The following is an 18,811-nucleotide window of genomic DNA, read 5'->3' as shown; positions in this document are numbered from 1 at the left end:
CTCGATCAGCTGATCTCCTCAGTCAGCTGACATCGAAATAACAGCTGACTCATACCGTAACTTATATATATATATTATGTGTATACCCATAATACGTGGAAAATGTAAACTGTTCTACTAGAAAATTCCTTCAAATTTGAGCATCCAGAGCATTCTAAGGTCAACAGCAAAATCAAAGAATATTCTTTTAAATAACAAAGAAATTTTCTAATTAGTTCCCCGATTAATCATGATCTTTCCGAGTATTCTTTCTAAAGCATTATCTTTTAAATTATGTAAACATGTTCATTAATTGTTCTTTGTTTTTCTTACGTTACATTTTTTTTTTAAAAATCAGAAAATATATAAATCAATGTAAACAATTCGTTTCCACTGTCTACGAAAAATTGAAAAATACAATTACAGGTTCTCTCTTTCAAAATAATTAATTGAAAATTTGTAATTTTTCTAAAAAGAGAGCACATGAAATTGTTTTGTTTGTTATGTTATGTATGTACATAAATAATCAGAATAACGCTTGATCACCAGATTTTTCCCCAATTAAGAGTATCTATATTATGAGGCTGAGTGGACCCCAGAGGATTTCCTGAACCCACAGGGTTGACTTACTGTAGTAACAAAATAAATAATCATCTGTCACAGCCGGATTCAAACCCGAGTCCCTGGAGTTTAGTAGCACAGTTCCTTACCACTGAGCTATCTTCCTCCAAATATATATTTTACACGTTTTTACACTTTTTCCTCAGTACATCCTCACTCATTTCTGCCATTGATCTATGTTTATTAGATTAACAGTAGATGGTCCAAATCTTGAGTTCCTCACAGTGCACAGAAAACAAATCAATGAATATTGGTTCATTTAAACACCCAACAAATAGTGAAAAAGATAATCTTCAATTAGTGTTGTTCTGATATTATACTTAATTTTTATTAGTGAACTGTATGCTAAACAGTGATTTGAAATGATATATATTTTAATTTCATTATTCATTTGCATAATTATTTTTTGACAAATATTTTGACAGAAACATAAATTATATACTACTATTAACTAAAGAATTAATCATGAAGACATATTACGCAAATATTTTTCTAAGGCAAAACCAGTATTGACAACTTTATTAAAACATTAATTTATTTTTTTAAAGAGTGAGCACATTTCATCAAAATAAAATAAAACGAACTTGGGGAATTAATTGATTGCTCTGCTTCATCATTTAGTCCCTAAATATAATAACCGCTTAAAAAAGTTTCAGATGAATATAAACGATTTTTAAAGTGAAAATATAATTAATCTCATTAAAAGAATTAACTCACTTTAATTATTCTTAAATGTTATTGTGACAAATTGTTGGCAAAAACAGTCAGCTCAGTTTTAAAAAGTTTGATCGCATAATTATACTGCTCTTCTCTTCTAGAGAAGGCGATATCTATCTATGGGGAAAAAAAGTATTTAGTCAACTCAAATACGTTTGAAAGTGTGTACCGGCTCTATTGATAAATTGGGTTCAAATCAAACCTTAAGAGGAATACGTATCTCAAAAACAAGTACAGCTATAAAGCTGAAAATGTGGAATTAGGCTGAGCTTAAAAAAAAAATTTAATTCTAACTGAAAAAAATTTAGAATATAAAAAACGTTTACTTTTTCAATTATTCGAAACCCATGCATTTCCTGGAAATTTATAACCGCTCCTTAAAAAAATTAGTTAATGCAAAATAAATATCATCCGAATAAGCAAAAATTTTACTTGTGTATATTTTGTAAATATTCTATTCACGCATTCATGGAAAAACATTTTATCTTTATCTAAACACATGAAAGAGTAAAAACCAATCGCTAATTTATATAATTTTGATGTCTTTTTATTTAATTTTTCATGAATTGTCATTTAATTTAATGACTTATTGACTTATTTACTTGCCAACAGTTTTCCAGATAGACGACAGACGTTCGTGTTGAATCTTATGGGTCATAGCCTCATCATTAAACGGGTAACTAACGAACAAATAATTCATCAGATCGTATTATTATTTGTGCATTCAAACAAAAACAAACCCTCTTTTAATTTTTGTATGTTATTATACACAATATAATCTTCATGATAAGTTTATAATACTTTAACAACTTACTTGTACACTTGAGTTAATTCGAGCGCGCTAAACAGGCCAAACTGTACACGCTCAAGATAATTCGAGTAGTCTTGTATTTTATGCTGCAATAATTTTTCACACTCGAATATAACTGAGAATTGAAAATAACAATGTGATAATAATAAAATTAATAACAATGATTTTCTGTAATAATCCTCTAAATATAGCTTTAGTCTATGTTTACTTAGGGAGCTAGGTGTTATGACCGATATCTGAGCCCTGTTTCATAATGAAAGCTAATAGTATTAGTTCAAAGTACAAGTATAGAAACAACGTAGTAATTGCACTAATACTTATTTTTTTCATAATAGGAAGGACTATTAGTGATATTACAGGAGTTAAAAAGTACTAAAGTACTAGTTATTATTGTACAAGTCAGTGTAATTGTATTAATTTAAATCGACAAGTAATAGTATTAGTATTAGTACTAGTAATAGTACTAGTATTAGTTTGTACTTTATTATGAAACAGGGTCCTGGTGTCATCATACCAGTTTAAGAACAATCCGCGTAAACCTCACGAACATAAGTATGATAAAAGATAAAATTAAATTTGATGTTATACTTTAGTAAAATATATATTGAAAAATGAGCGATTCAGAATCAGAATATGAATACGCAAATTAGTCGGAAAGCGGCACAGAAGAAACTGATAATTATAGTAATGATTCTGAAGATAGAAAAGCTCGATTATTTTTGTATTTTTTAAACCAAAATAATGTTCTAAATTGTATATTTTAAATTTCAAAATTAAGTGGTTAATTCGGTTTTCAAACTCGAAATGACCGTAATAATATTCTGTTTTAACAATGCTCTTAGTAAATTACTCAGGAAACACGATGGGCGTGGGATTTGATCTAGGCATTGTGTATTGGAACCAGCGTAACCACTTAACAGGCATAATTGTCATTCTGGATTTCGAATCCACAACAGACTGCTAATGAAATTAGGGCAGTTATCAGCAATGCAGGACTACCTATATGAATCTGTCCCTCTGCATGTGTGTAGCCAAAAGCACTGTGTACCTTTGACATGAATATGTAATAGCTGGCAACTAACTGAAACATCCACTAAGAGGGTGTTTCACACAAAGATAAATTGTTTATCATGCGGATTCTATTTATACAATACAAAAGCAAATAAATATCTTCTACTAAATATGTAATTTATTTTTCTTATTATGCATTATCCTTTCTCTCCATTTCAGTTTCCAGATACACATTTCATACTTTGACTTCGGCATAAAAGTCTGCAACATTTTAAGAATGTTTAACGTGATGCTATGAAGTGAAATGATTCTTTTCCATTTTTTTTTTTTATTTGGTGAAGTGTAAGTTTCTTTGAACGCGCTAATCTCTGGGATTACCCATTTGATTAGAAAAATTCTTTCTGGGTTTGATATACTCTTTATTGAGAGAGACTTTGAGTCGTATAAAATACGCTACGACCTAAAGTTATGGAGTAGTTACCGTAAACGTCAATAAATCTAATACATAATAATCAATAAAACTTCATACTCGCAGACGTTTTATGTATTAAGCGAAGAGGCAACGCAGCGTAGGAGAAAAAAATCTCAACAATCAAATTACTTTGAAACCTCAGAGAAACCAAACTCGTATCAAAACTAATTCAGAAATCCCATGAATCTATTTTTTTTTTCTTGGAACACATTTACATAGGTCATCACTAACAAATATCAGTTCAAAATCCATGAGTTCTATATTTATCTATGAGAGCGATGCTCCAATAGAGGTTCCTGGTATATCGTAAATGTGCAATATATTTCATATATAATATTTCTATTAAAGGTGTCATAAACCTATTTTTTTATAAAATTTTATTGACTCTTCAATTATAAATCATTTTCTAAATGTAATTTTGCTCATGATAAATTCCTGGTTCAGTAATTAAATAGCTTAGAATAATAAACTAATAAAAAATCATATACCTAAACTAAATCATGGCAACAAAGAGGCAATGTTGTTTCATCATGTCAACTGTCGACACACGCACACATATATATATTAACTGTAATATATTAAATGAATTTAAAGCCGCAGTTTATAAAATAAATAAATGGCTGTTCGAAGATCAAATATTTGCATCCAAAAATATACCACTCATTCTAATTGAATGTCAATGGTAAATTTTTAAAAGAAGTATTGAAAAATAATTGAACAATAATGTACTATTGTTGTAAAAAATTAAGGGTGGGAAACACAAAGGAACTTATTACACTGACAATGGGAACTCCATCAAGAAAGAGGAAGGAAGAAAAACGGGACCAATTAACCCAAGTGCAGAACATGCTAAAGACATTGAGGACTTTACCTTAACACGTGGTCTAATAGCAGAGAGACTGACAGTCAGCCACGTCTATAATTACTGGCCGTAATACGTTGACCGGTTTTTTTCCTGTCTTTTTTTTTCTTTTACCTCGTTCTACCCTCTCCGCTTCATCAGATCGGGAGGGGGGTTGATTAACATTCTCCTTAGGACCAGTCTTTCTCCAGCCTCCTCAGCTTCTTGTCTGCCGGCCAAATGTTCAGGGAATACAGCGTCAATTGGCAACAGAGTATGTATCATAGTTATAATGTAACTGAGCATGATGGTCCAACAATGACTATCAGGTTCCGTGAATTTTTTAAAGGAAATTATTAGGTTTAAGCGATATAAATATTTAAAAAAGCTAATTTGCATAAGGATTTTTTTTTTCGCGTAAGATTCAGGTACGAATATAGAATAGCCATTAGCATTATTATATGTTAATTAGAACGATTAAAATTTTTAAAACAATGATAATTATACAAGCTAATAAATATATAAACACATATATTATAGTACATAGTATATTAATGTACTAATAATATAAATAGGAGTAGCGATATTATAAAATATTAATAATACCATGATATGATAAATTATCATTACTATTACTCTTTTAATCATTCTGATATCGTATTTTTTTTTTTTTTTAGTTCTACTTACCAATACATATATATTTATTTTATCAGATGTTAAACATTTTAAGGGACTTTTCATCGGTAAGCAATAATGCAATAGAATTGATTATTGTATTAATTTTTTTATATGAACCACTAATGTTATTAATCCACTTTAAATATTATATTTTTATACTTACCAAAAGATGGTATGTACAACAGTAATAACTGCAAAAATTACAACTATATAGTAAATGTTCATATGAAAATGTAAAAATAACAAGAAGCAAATAAATACAATTAAGTAAATTAATTACAAATGCATAAGAGTTGTAATTATTAACTGCAATTACTTTGGCTCAACTCACAATTAAATTCATATGTGGAATTAGGAATCAACCATATATTTTTTAATTGTGTTTTAAAGGAAATCATGATAATTTTTTTTTTTTTAAATACTGATTTTGTAACATTAACTCAGAGCAAAGCGTTCTCTACTATTATATTACTATCAGATATGTATAGAGATTTGGTTGCGAAATAAAAAAAGTCTTAATATAGCGTATAAGAGATAAAAAAAATTTCTGGTTGGTCCCTAATTGCGTAAGTAGGTTCAATTGTGGTTCATAAAGTAATTGCAATTATCAATTATAATTTTAAAGTATAGTAATTTGTAAGCTATTTTACCTGAAATACTTTTTTGCCTAGCAATGTAAGTCATTGATATAAATCATGTAATTTAAAAGAAGTAAAAAAAGGTTAACATATAAATAATATAACATAAATAAAAAGTCAGCATAATTATAGAAATTAAAAATACAGAAAAACATCATTATTTTCGAAACGTATAATTAATGAAACTACATTAAATTCTTATACTTTGTTGTATTGAATAAACCGTCATTAAAACAGAATAAATTTCGCGGTCGTCTTCCTCAGGGATGTAGTGGATTTAATAATTTTTTTATGTTATTAGGATGTTGCTAAAAAGATAAAGTCATATTTACATAAAATATCCCTAATCTCCTAATAGCAAGGAATTGTTTCGGGGTTTTCAAAAACCTAAGACAGTAGGAACTGTTTTTATAAAATTATTATCAGAGAACCGTCAACTAACACTACAAGCTATCATTATAGAATTATTTTTAATATCCAAATTATCTTTTTTACTGGCTCTTATTACATATAATGACCATCCCACATCATTATCGACACAATCATAAATATTTATACCTGAATAACAAAAAGATTGGTATATATTAAAGAACATTAGTAAAATTGTTGGTAAATAAAAATAAGAGCATAATGCGAATTTCGAAAATGATTTAAGCATTAATATACCGTTGTAGAGAATCTCAATTTCCTTGATACTATGGTTTTAATGATTTTAAAGTTAGATATATTATATTATTGTATATAAGAGTGTAAATGTGACTAGAGATTATTTTTTTTTTTTCATGTTCATTTTGTTTGTCCTTCTTATTTTATTCCTTATATTTTAAGAGAGATTTTTTTTTTCATTCATTTATTTATTTTTATTCTTATTTTATATTATTTTAGTATGAATGTGATCATTCATCACCATTACCTATTGCCCACAACTGAGTGGCAGATTGTAATATCTATCAATAAATAAAAAGCCAAAAAAAAAAAAAAAACATATATATCTAGTCATATCCAGATAGACACTATCATTATCATAAATAGACACCATCATTTTATTGGTTTTTTTTTTTAGCTTTCGTGGCTTATTTTTTATTATATTAAGTGTATATCGTAATTCATTATATGCTCACATATATGAAGCATTGAGAACTAGAACGATCCAACCTCTAAGATAAAATTTTGAGAAAAATCGTTTAGAAGATTTTACTATATTTTTTTCCTTAGCTGCTTTAGAGAAGTTTTGAAAGTCAATCTATTTCAGATGTACTGTATTACATAGCAGGTAACAGTAACTGTATTCAGGTAGCAGTAACAGAGCGAATCAAGCTACTTGATTCACTCATGCTCTGTCAAAATAGGATCAATGATTTTAGTCTAATAGGTAAACTGGCTATAGCTCCTCTGTGGTTTCGAGATTAATACAAATTTCAATACACCCAACAGAAAGCATGACATGGGCCGTCCGTAGCTCACGGAGTTGAGGCGCAGGACTTTGCAACTTGGGAACTGCTCCGGCCCCGGTTCGAATTCGGCCTGGGGGGTCGACAGTTATTTTTGAGGTGGTTTCACGAAATGAAAACTTGACCCCTCACCATGCTGTAGGAATAGGGTGGTAACCTGTAGATATCCCCCCATCTATATGTCAGAAATGACTGGTAGGGAGGCATAGAAAAAAAAAAAAAGCATAGAATGACTTAAAGGTCGTTTGTAGCCGGCAGGACTTTTATTTCGTGGTGGTCCAGAGAGAGCATGCATACAATGCTTTAACACTTAAAATTCAATTTTCACAGAGATGTAGGATAATCCCTTTTGGTTCTCCATGGTTTCATTGTAATATAATAGTTCCTTTCTTACCAATATTTAGATAAATAACTTACTTATTTTTTAGACTAAATCTGTATTATAAATTTTTATTATATACTCTCTGAAGCACATTTTTTCCTAAAACTTTGTCCTCTATATAACTGCTACCATTGAGAAAATTACAAGCTTTGTTGCTGTAAATAAATATGATAATATTGATCATATCCAAATTTCTTGCTATATTGTCTGAATTAATTAATTTAAATTATATAAATTTCTGGCATATATTTGCATCAATCACTAACATCTCAGTATTTATTTACTTTTGTTTTTACATATTAATACATAAAAATTAACTGAATTATGATTAGGATACTGCCTAAAGTGTGCTTCTCAGCACTATTTATTAAGTAGAATTGATACTCAAGTACTCTTATAGACGAGTAGTGTTTTTTATTTTTTATCATTTAATACTCAGAATCTGAGGTCAATGTTTTCTCTTAATGACAGGTACATAATTTGCATACTCGAGTATCTTAAGCAGAATAGAATTTTTTTTTTTAATAATTCGGATTCCTAATTATGCACGTCAAAGTAATACGTTTAATAACAGTAAACTAAGATCATTTTGAACGTTATATGGAATCAATTATCGCAGAGGTATCACTAAATCATTGAGACATTAATCGGAACAGGACGTCGCAAGAAAATGCCGACCCTCATCCTAACTCTGGACTATAATAAAACGTCCATTACTGGGACCAAATCAAAACATCCGGGCGTTTATGGACCATATCGATGACATAAATCTGCTCTAACCAGCAGATTGGATTAGGAGAGACACTGGGGAAAATCAATGTTTTACCGCAATGGCTTTCCCTTATCACTACACTTAAACAGGTGTTTCAGAAAGTTTAGTTCGTAAACCGGGGAATCAAACTACAAATATGTGTTTCTAAGTTAATTGTTTATATAATAAACTGAATGTTCTCCTTATCTTAACGAAAAAATCTGGTGCTGTGCGCACATCACATAACTTTCACTTCTCACCCTACATGTGTATTGTGTAGATATTCACTAATCTACATATAGGGTAGGTGTTTTTGTAATTTTTGGGAAAAAAAAAATCTAAAGACCAAGGAAAATCAATTGTTGCCGCTATAAAATTCCTATTTTAAATTTTGTCGAGCTGGGAGAAATGAATATAAATTTTGTACCTGAAAAGAATACTATAGTTTAAAGATAACACAAGGGGTTTTTCCCGTGCGATTTGGATGCCTCTGTTTCCTTTTTTTTTGTCTTTTATTTATCCATAAAATTCTCTAATATATTGTATTGATTCATTGTTCATTATTGCTAACAACAAGAACTGCTTCTTTTTTTTAAATAAGCAAAAATAAAGGTACTTTATGGGATTAATTTTTTAAAAAATCGTCATTTAAGCCCTGTATAGTATTTCAATAAAAATAAAACCAAGCTGATATTAAAAAATCATTTAATTATACATTGATACAGTTCAATCATAATCTTTCGAGTGGTTTTGAGAAAATCACTGTGAAAAATATATTGTGTAAACCGCCAATTTAAGCGAATAAATTGTTGTCACATCTCAGTAATAATTCCGCCTTAAAAATGTAATGTCAGTTTTTTACGATTTTTCTTTTGAGCTGTGCTCTTCACCAACAGACATATTCACACAGATCATTTTGCGAGGCAATTTTTTTTTTGGAGTCAGAGGACCTTAAACATGTATTTCCAAAATTTCGAATTCGAAATTTTTCTATTCCAAATATAAGTAAATGAAAGTAAAAATTAACTATAACCAGAACAATCATTAAAAGTGTAATTGATGCCAGTTGATATTCAGTTAGGTCCTACCAGTCGTAGGAAATTCAGTAGGTATGGGGAGGGAGTTGGTACGGATAATAATAAAATATTTAAAAATACTTGATATTTTGTTTATTTCAATGACGTTTCAGTCCGGAATAAATATAATCAGAATAAAATATATCAGAGCTACTGCATAAATAAAAACAGAAAATATAAGAATGTACATCAAATAGAAGCCCGTTCAACCTGTCTTCCGATTAATCGTTGTTAAAAATTAAATTAACGAATAAAAAAAAATGCACGTTTAAAGTAAATCATGTATCGAAAGATTTTTTTTAATTACTTTAAAAAAGGCTAAAATATATAAATATAAATTACTATACACAAAAACCTATACAACTGTTACTATAACGTTATTATTTAACATAACTTAATTAATGTACATATTTTCAATTTATTAAGTTATTAATTTAATTTAATTTTTACCATATTAATACTTGAGTTAAGTTAACCCCGAAGAATTTCTTACATACACTCCAGATCAACTGACTATCCCTTTTAGCCGCTAATGCCGCTTATCCGTCCAAGTCGGTAACGAAGCACGTTACCATTACCTCGTTACCGACTAGGACGGATAAGCGGAGTTCTAATATAAAATGAAATAACTGTAGCTCCATTGAATTTTGTTGGTTCAAATTATACTCTCTTAATTAATTCATTTATTCTGGTTTTGACAATTTCTATGAACGGTTCCTCCACTTGAACGAAATTTAGGATGTAAAAAAAACCTTAATTTTTACATTAATTTATACTTATAAATTAATTTTATATTGCATCAAACTCTTTTTGGGCGAAATTTTGATTTTTTTTGCATGAATGTAACGCTTGAACTAAATTTATCACATCATACACATATAAGGGGTATGTATGACACGATTTATTCATTTTATTATTTTTACATTATTTAATTTACAGTTTAAACAACAAATTCAGAGTCAAATTCTAACTAAAATCATAAAACCAAATAACTAAACACAAGTGAGGAATGTTCTTGGAATAGTATCAACCAATGGCTTCGGGTAACTAAAAATATGTCTCTTTATAATAAGCATATTAAAGAGAATGTTCAATGTTATTCTTTTTATCTTGGATTTTCAGTCCACATCCTATCCTTTTGATCTTCCGCCTCACTTTCCTGTGGCTATAATTCCCTGATTGCTAATGACTAATTTTGCATGGAAGAATATTTTTCAATACTCCTTTCAACATTTAAACATTGAAGTTGAAAAATTTAATTTCAGTCTAATAAAAATATAAAATCATTTATTAAAATTAGCCTTCTCATAGATCTTCTTTTATGAACAAAATTTTAGGATTTTTATGCATGTTTGTATAAATGTAAAAAGTATTCAGTGGGTTTAATTTATTCAAAGAAGATTAAAAATGCATTTCATATATTAATGCTAGAAATTAAACAATAAACTTGATAATTGCAGGAGTTCAGTTCTTTATATACATTTCGAATTTTTTACTGCACGTTGAATTTTTGCCACGTTTTTTACAGCCTGTTTTTCGGCTTTTTACTGCACGTCAAACCGGTCTCTAATTATTACCAAATCACAAATAACTCCTACAGATTATATACTAAATTATTATATATGTAGCATAGAGATGTATTTCATATTCGGTAACGAATGCCTCTACAAATTCTATTGTTTACCAAACCATTTACTGTTTGAACAATATTTTAAAAAAAATAGAGCTGTTGAAATCGTAATAAAAATAAGGAAAAATAGTTAAATAGGTAATATTGGAGGTTAGTAGGCCTAAGAGCAGTTGGACAATAACAAAAGGAAGTAAATATCGCGAAGTATAAATCTCCCACTCAGTTTGACCAGGCTGACCGCTAAAAACCCGAATTCCAAAGCAAAGTGGCCATTATCCTGGAGAGAGAGGTGTAATTCCTATGTTATTGATCACATCACATCCCTTAATTAACCCACGCCTTTTAAGCAACTTTACAAAAAGTAGAGTTCGCTGGCTGCAGGTCTTTTTGTTGAGTAGGTTCACAAATCAGATTGCCACACGCCTTAAGAAACCAATGTTTTCATAACAATACTGAAATACTGCGGCCAGTATAATATAGCAACAAAATCCATTTAACTTCCATCTACGGGATTTGTTAAAATATTCTGTATCCTACATTGAGTGATTGAATTCGTGACCAGTAAGCTATTCTAAAATATCAAGTAAAAAAATCTTAAAACATGCGGCATAATGACCATTATGTTAAAGCTTAAATATGTAATCATATATCAGGTAATTTAAGAACAAAAAAGACACAAAATAAAAAAAAAATTACCATCAAAATGTTACATGATGAAAAAGTTAGTTGTAATTTTTTATGTAGATAAAGTTAAGATTTTTATATATTTATATATTTATATATATATTTAAGAGTTAAGATAAAACATATATTACAATCTACAACCCTTAATGGAAGTCAGTGTTATTGTGGTATATATCCATCTATGCCATATTTACGGAAAAAAATAAAGAAAAAATAATTACAAATGATGAAAAATTATGATTTAAGCAAAAGAAGTGGAATGAATCTTCTTAAGCACATCCATTCATATGTGCAGTATTATATGAGTTATGTAAGGTTATTTTTTAAAATTATTATTATTACAAATAAAATAGCTAAATGTAACCATTTTTGGGAATAGAAAAAAAAGACATAAAAAACAATAAAAAGTACAGAAGTATTTTGAAACAATAAAATATTAATAACTGTTTTAAGTCTAGTATTAAAATAATTGAATACATGAGAGCATGAAAATGTTATGTAAAAAACATAGAATCTGAGAAATATTAAAATTATGCTTCATTTACTTCTACTTAGACCGGTAAATTCAATTTTAACTTATGAACACAACCATGGTTTAAGGATTAAACAAGATGCTACGTTGAAAAGAATATTGTATTAGTCTTTTTGCACCTAATGATTTTTTTTCGAATTAGCTCTTTATTAATACAATTCCTAAGTAAAATTTATTTTTGATATAATTGGTATAAAAATATTATTTGTGATTAAAAAAAAAAAAATTACGGAAAGATGCGAAAAATGTTCATGTGTAATCCTATTTACAAATATGTAAAATAAATACAAGTGTATTCCTCATCTAGTTAAAAATATATTTAAATCATTCATTTTAAATGATTTAAGGAAGTACAATTTTTTGGCAAAATCAATATAGAAATAATAATGGCGAAATTGTAAATTTATTCAATTTATACATTTACATTATTATATTTATACAAGGGATTAACCCTTGTTAAGCCATTTAAATAACATTATTATTGAATTTATTATACTAAACTTAATTTTTCTTCCCTAAATATTATGTTTTACCGAGTAAAATTTAAAAAAAGGAATATATTTTAATTGATTATAATAAGTTTATGAATTAGATAGAATACACTGTTTTTTATAATTTTTAATCATTTATATTGTAGTGTTGAGACAGTTTTTTCTAGTTTACTCAAAGCCTATTTTTGGCGCCCGTTCAATATCTAACTATATAATTTTCCTTGAACACTAAATCAAAACAGGAAAAACTAATCGGTACCTACATTTTAGAATAACTGTAATACAATTACATAATATTGTATCTAATAATTTATTCCTTTATCGCCATGTTTCATGAAATCTTATAAATTTTAATCTGGATGATTAAAAAAGTGACCTTTTGATCATGCGATGAATGGTTGGACCATATACTTGATCTTATTTACCCTACTGTGATTGAGTTAGTTACCATCAATTTTTAAATGCGGAACTCTGACATCTTCGGGTTAGTATTTAACAAACATTTTGCACGCTATTATTGTAGTTAATACATTTTGTTTTTGTAAAATAAATCCCTGAGTGTGGAGAAAGGCTAATGACACTACTAACACAAGACGAGCTGTGATTTGAGGGTAGTCCTCTCTGTTAATGTGTAATTTGTACCTTGTGCGTGGCTCGGACCTCAGCACGCTACACAGGTATAATGGGGATTGCTGCAGATAGTATCGTCCTGGTCGATCCCTATGAAATATTCATTGCCTTAGTATCATCTCTACCGATTTATGTACACTTTGTGACATCCACTTCTAATAACCTCAAGCAGTTTTCTTCCAGTGCCGCAATCTTTTCAACAACCAAATAATTTAAGACGGCGGAAAGAGTATACAAGCCATTGCCTTAACTGACGTTAACCAATAGGGACCATCCATTTCTAGCATGAGTATGGTAATTAACTAATTAAGCGTATGTACTTAACAGAATTGATAAATTTTTCTTAAGTTATATTTAATCTTCTTTTATTGAATCCTGATGGCTCATAAAATAATTTACTATGTTGTTTCTAATTGTTTTTATTTGTTTTTACTGTCGTAGTTTAACCTAAGATAACAAAAATAGCAATTATAACTAAGATGAAAATATTAGTTTTATTTTCAAACAGTAATTTCCTCAAAATCATAATTATTTTTTTCTATTTTTTTTTATTTGAATTTTGTCGGATCAGTGGCAAGTGGTTCATATTTTTTTTTTAATTTAGTTTATATTCAGTCCTTCTTCAGTTTTTCACTAGCTTTTGGTACTGCAATTTTCAATTGAAGAGGTTAATTTGTTTTTATAGGATTTATATTATTATATAATGAAATGAAATTTATTGCAAATCATATTGGTTTCTTTTTTTTCTTTTTTTTTTAATCGAAGTTTTCTGAAGACTTAAATACCTAATTTTTTACGATTTTGCGACAATTCATGTACGGTGCAACATTTAAGTGTTACGTAAAATCTAAAAAATCAAAATCGTTTTCAAATTCAATTGACAGTTTGAATATGACATTATAATTAATTATTTACTGAGGCACCATCCGGCTTGTGGGGGTCGTCTTTTATTTCTGTGATGGTCCCATGAAATAAAACTTGATCCCTTGAGAAAAGCGTCCTATATGAATTCGTCTATTTTTCCACTTCTCAAAATTTAATGTTTTTTCGACAATTTTAAATTCTACATCTAAGACTTTAGTTTATTTCAAAATTTAAATATGTATTACAAATCAATATTTAATTTATCTAATTGAGATACTCCAATAATGATTTTGTAATAGTTATTTTCTCAACGTGGACATTTTGATAGAATTCTCCTCAGTTATTGTGAGGATTGTTTTATATTAATCAACATTGAGAATATTTGTGATTTGATCTACATAATAATTAATTTGAAGACTACATGGAGAAAATTGTTCGTATATTTGTTGGGAATAAATAATTTTTCTTCGAAAACAGTGTTTTTGTGCCGTTTAAGTTCTTTTTTCTCCTGCTTTGACTTCAATATCATCTGCACCATCTTAAAATCTATCAGACACTGTTCTTACTCAGTTTTAGAAAAAAAGAAAATTGAGTTGACTTTATTTTTTACTTAAATGTTATTTTATTTTTAGTAATCTCGTTGATGTGGTAAGAAAAGCCGGTGGTAATTCTTTTTTAGGCTTGAAACCTTGAAGAAAACATGAGTGAACATGTTACACTAATCGGAAACACGTCAAAACAGAGTTAACCTCGGTTTTAATAACCTATAATAATAAAGAACGTTAAAAGCGTGGAAGTGGGAGGTTGAGTTACTGCTACATTGAGTGGCATTGATTAGATATGGGGAGAAGGATATGTAGATCCAGTCGGGGCTTGGGTAGGGGCCAGGTGAGGAAAAATATTAAGTTTTTGTAACCCAGGGCTACTTAAACTGTCAGTTATTATTATCCTTATTAGCGCCTATCTGCCCGTCACACAACTGGAACGACTTACAGAGGTCTTTAGGTTTTTTATTTTAATTTCTTTGTATTTTTTTTTTTATTTTAGAGCTAAGCGAGGAAACTCACAAAAATAAATATTCTTTTTCTAAAGCTAATATAAAGAGTAACAATAAAACTAAATATTATACCCTGTAGATAATTAATTTATTCTTAATAGAAATCATTCATAATCGTAGGGCACAACATCATTCAAAGAGGACTTATGTCTGACAGTTTTTTAAAGAGTTTTATTTCTTTTTCTGGTAAATAATAATAATGAGTGAATAAAAATATAATATTTTAATAATAAAAAAAATTAAAAATACAAAATTTCAAAAATAATATTATTATTTACGCTTAAACTGAGGTAACAATATTTTTTACAGAATGATTAATAATTGAAGATAGAGGAAAAATATGTTAGATTTTTAAAAAAATGAGTGATAGCTGTTTTAAATAAATTGAATGGTGGGTAATATAATTAAGTCAAAACAGGAGCAAATTAAAAACTTAAGCGGCCCAAAATGGCTGTTGAATAATATGGATATACATACAATTGATTGTTTAAATGAAACTTTTATGAACTGACGATGATGTAAAATTTAAATCTTTCATTTCGTTAGTGAAGTTCTTAAGGTAAGATTGTCTGTGCTGTATGAATAGGTTATGATAACCAAATAATGTCTTGCTAACATGGGTAATCGAATTATTAAAAGGGAATTATTGGAGACAATTATAGGAGAATTTTTTTCCCCCAAAGCTGATATAATAATTAAATTAATTTATTTTTACTTTAATTAGTACTTATAAATAAAATATATGGTTACCAGTAGAAACGAGAGTAATATCGGTGATAAAGATGTAGGAGAAAGTACGTTTGAACAGGTAGTAAGGTTCAAGGATTTAGGTTCTATGGTAAAAAAAAAAAAAACGAAATTGATGAGGAATTTTTCAAACCCGAAATTGCTTAGTTCGCGCCTTCTACCAAAACATAAAACTTAGAATTTACAAAACTATTTTCCTTCCCACTATTCTTTATGGATGCGAAGCCTGGTCTCTTATACTAAGGGAATAACAGCGCCTTAATATTTTTTCGGACCGAATATAGATGAGCTAGCCGGATAATTTAGAAGCCACACAACGCCCAATTGAAGAGACTGTACCAGGTAAATTCAGGTTACAGCATTGCGGCGAATAAGATGGACGTGTAAAGTCGTGGAACTGCGTTAAGACTGATTTAGTAAATTTAGATTTGGAGGGGCATCACTGGACATATGTATGTCAACAACAATTGGTGGTATCGGCATCGAACCTTCGGTTTCACTAAGCCTTTATCATTACTTTAATTAGTAAAATGTTGAAATGTGTATTACAGGTTAGAGGTTTCATACACCCATATCACGATGGAAAAAGATAAAGCAAAATATCGAGTATTTTAGAGTCACTGTTTTCGAGAAAAAAAAATAATAATAGGAAATAAAATATAAAAATTGTTTTGTCTTATGGAAAAATAACCGAGAAATTGTTTTAGTTTTTTTCGTAATGAATAACGAATAAATCAACCCTGTAACAGGAAATTCCTGAGTTATATTTGCATTTACATATTATCACATAAATTGTTAATAATAGAATTGATAACTGAAAAGCACAAAGAACATGGGAACAAGAAGTAACCATTATTCAACATAAGTAATTGCTATTCACTCAGTAAGTGAATTCACCTTCCTCCATTTACTATTCAAACGATGTTTTTTTGATAAAATTTTATCTCAAGAAGACCAGCTATAATTCCTCAACTGCGAAATGACATAAATAATATGTACATATAATGATGAGGGAAAAACTGGCTGAGCTATTCTTAGCCAATGCTTTATCTTATATATCTTACAGTATATTAAGCGAAGGTCATTTAGTTAATTAGTTTACGCCACAGAGGTAATTACATCAAGATATAAAAATATATATGATATATATCAATGATGTATCTTTATAACCATACAAAAAAAAAAAGATTCATTCCTCCAAATTTGAAAAATAGAAACTACGTATGTATACGTAGAAACTACAGATGAATTACATATAAAACCGTCTATCCACCGTCCGCGTTTTTTTCTGAAACTTTCGCTCTCATTTTCTTAAAATTCTACTCAAATGTTACTGTTAAATTACACCATTCGATGATGATCCTCTGAACTTTTTATCAACATCCGCCTTTTTTTTGTCTCAAAATAACAGTCGATTAAATTATTCATTTGGCCTTATATGAAGATTGAGAAAAAAAAAATGATAATTTGAAATTAATTTTGTTCAGATATTTTTTTATTAGTCATAAACTGTGGTTGTCGTTTCTAAGATAATTAAATCATCCACAAAATAAAACAAAAAGATTGAAATCGGATTATTATTAGCAAACATACAATATATTGATCTGTTAAAAGTAAATATTTTTAATCGTATTTGAGCAGATTCCCATGGATACCAGTTACCTTTTCTGTCTGTTTTTGGAATAACTTCAAAATTATACCTATCCTAAAACATTCTTGGAGCTCATTTACCTCATTCTAGATAATTAGGGAAGTTACCAACAATGGTCTTAATTGGAGCAGCGAAGGTATGAGCAATTTTTTTACTGTAATTTTTTTCAGGCACTCAACCGGCTTGGAATGTAATGTGAGTGGGTACCCCAGATACTCTATTAAGCATTATAATAAATAATTAATTGAAATACGGAGCGATTATGTAATAATTTCTAGTTGTTTTTTTTTAGACTATCTGCAACTCCGTAAAGCAAATACAATACTTGCCTACTAACTAAGCTCATGTCATATCATTGACAGGCTGGAATTAGAGTTCTGTCGCATTGTCAGGGTGGTCCCAATCAAAACTTTTTTTTTCCAATTGTCAGCACGGAAGACATCGTGAACCACCTGCCTCGCTCAAAAACAACCAAGGGACCTCACCTTAAATACTGTAATTATCGAGGCTGATTTCGTCCAAACTAACATCATTAGCTTATTAAATACGTCAAATACTCGATAATTAAGTAACGGATCATGAGGGAAAAAAATTAATGATAGCTCCTCAAGTATATTTGACAATGTGTCATATGTAAAGAAACATATTTTATTCATCAAAGACGTTATAGTAATACAAAACAATTGTTCATGCTTTATTTTTTTTTGTTTTTCAAATAAAAATGTATGTATTAAAGATTAATAATACAACCTACCAGAGGCAATAAGTATTAGTAAGTGTTCATTCATACAACACCTACAGAAAAATAAAAGAAGCTAGAAAAAAAAGAGATGTAAATGATAACATCAGTACCAAATTAATTTTAAATAAATTATAATATATAAAAAAATTATAAATAGGCAGGAGTTCTACCACTAAACTACTGGCTTACAAATTTCCACAGAAAAAACTGCATGTCTTCACTTTAGTCGAAAAAGAAATACGCCTTTCCCTCCAATACTACATCTAAGAAATTTACCAATTCCTCACAAAAACCATCATAAATTTCTAGGCCTTATATTTGATCATAAATTAAGTTGGGAACCGCACATTACATC

At 28.9% G+C, this 18,811-nt stretch overlaps 1 long non-coding RNA gene across 4 annotated transcripts in view; it reads left to right on the top strand.

Moving 5' to 3' along the window:
• The first annotated feature begins 4,654 nt into the window (after nucleotides 1–4,654).
• The window catches only part of LOC106682359 (uncharacterized), a 101,085-nt gene continuing 86,928 nt past the window's right edge, over nucleotides 4,655–18,811 (top strand). For all 4 annotated transcript variants that reach the window (XR_010844764.1, XR_010844766.1, XR_010844763.1 and 1 more), the window contains exon 1: nucleotides 4,655–4,726. This is a non-coding gene — a long non-coding RNA (uncharacterized lncRNA). The remainder of the gene's footprint in view (nucleotides 4,727–18,811) is intronic.

The sequence above is a fragment of the Halyomorpha halys genome, unplaced genomic scaffold, assembly GCF_000696795.3.
Source record: "Halyomorpha halys isolate HHAL.00 unplaced genomic scaffold, Hhal_1.1 Scaffold409.1, whole genome shotgun sequence".
In the NCBI taxonomy this organism is placed as follows: Eukaryota; Metazoa; Arthropoda; class Insecta; order Hemiptera; family Pentatomidae; genus Halyomorpha; species Halyomorpha halys.
The sequence above is the reverse complement of the archived record's forward strand: the minus strand, read 5'-3'. Positions and strand labels throughout refer to the sequence as shown.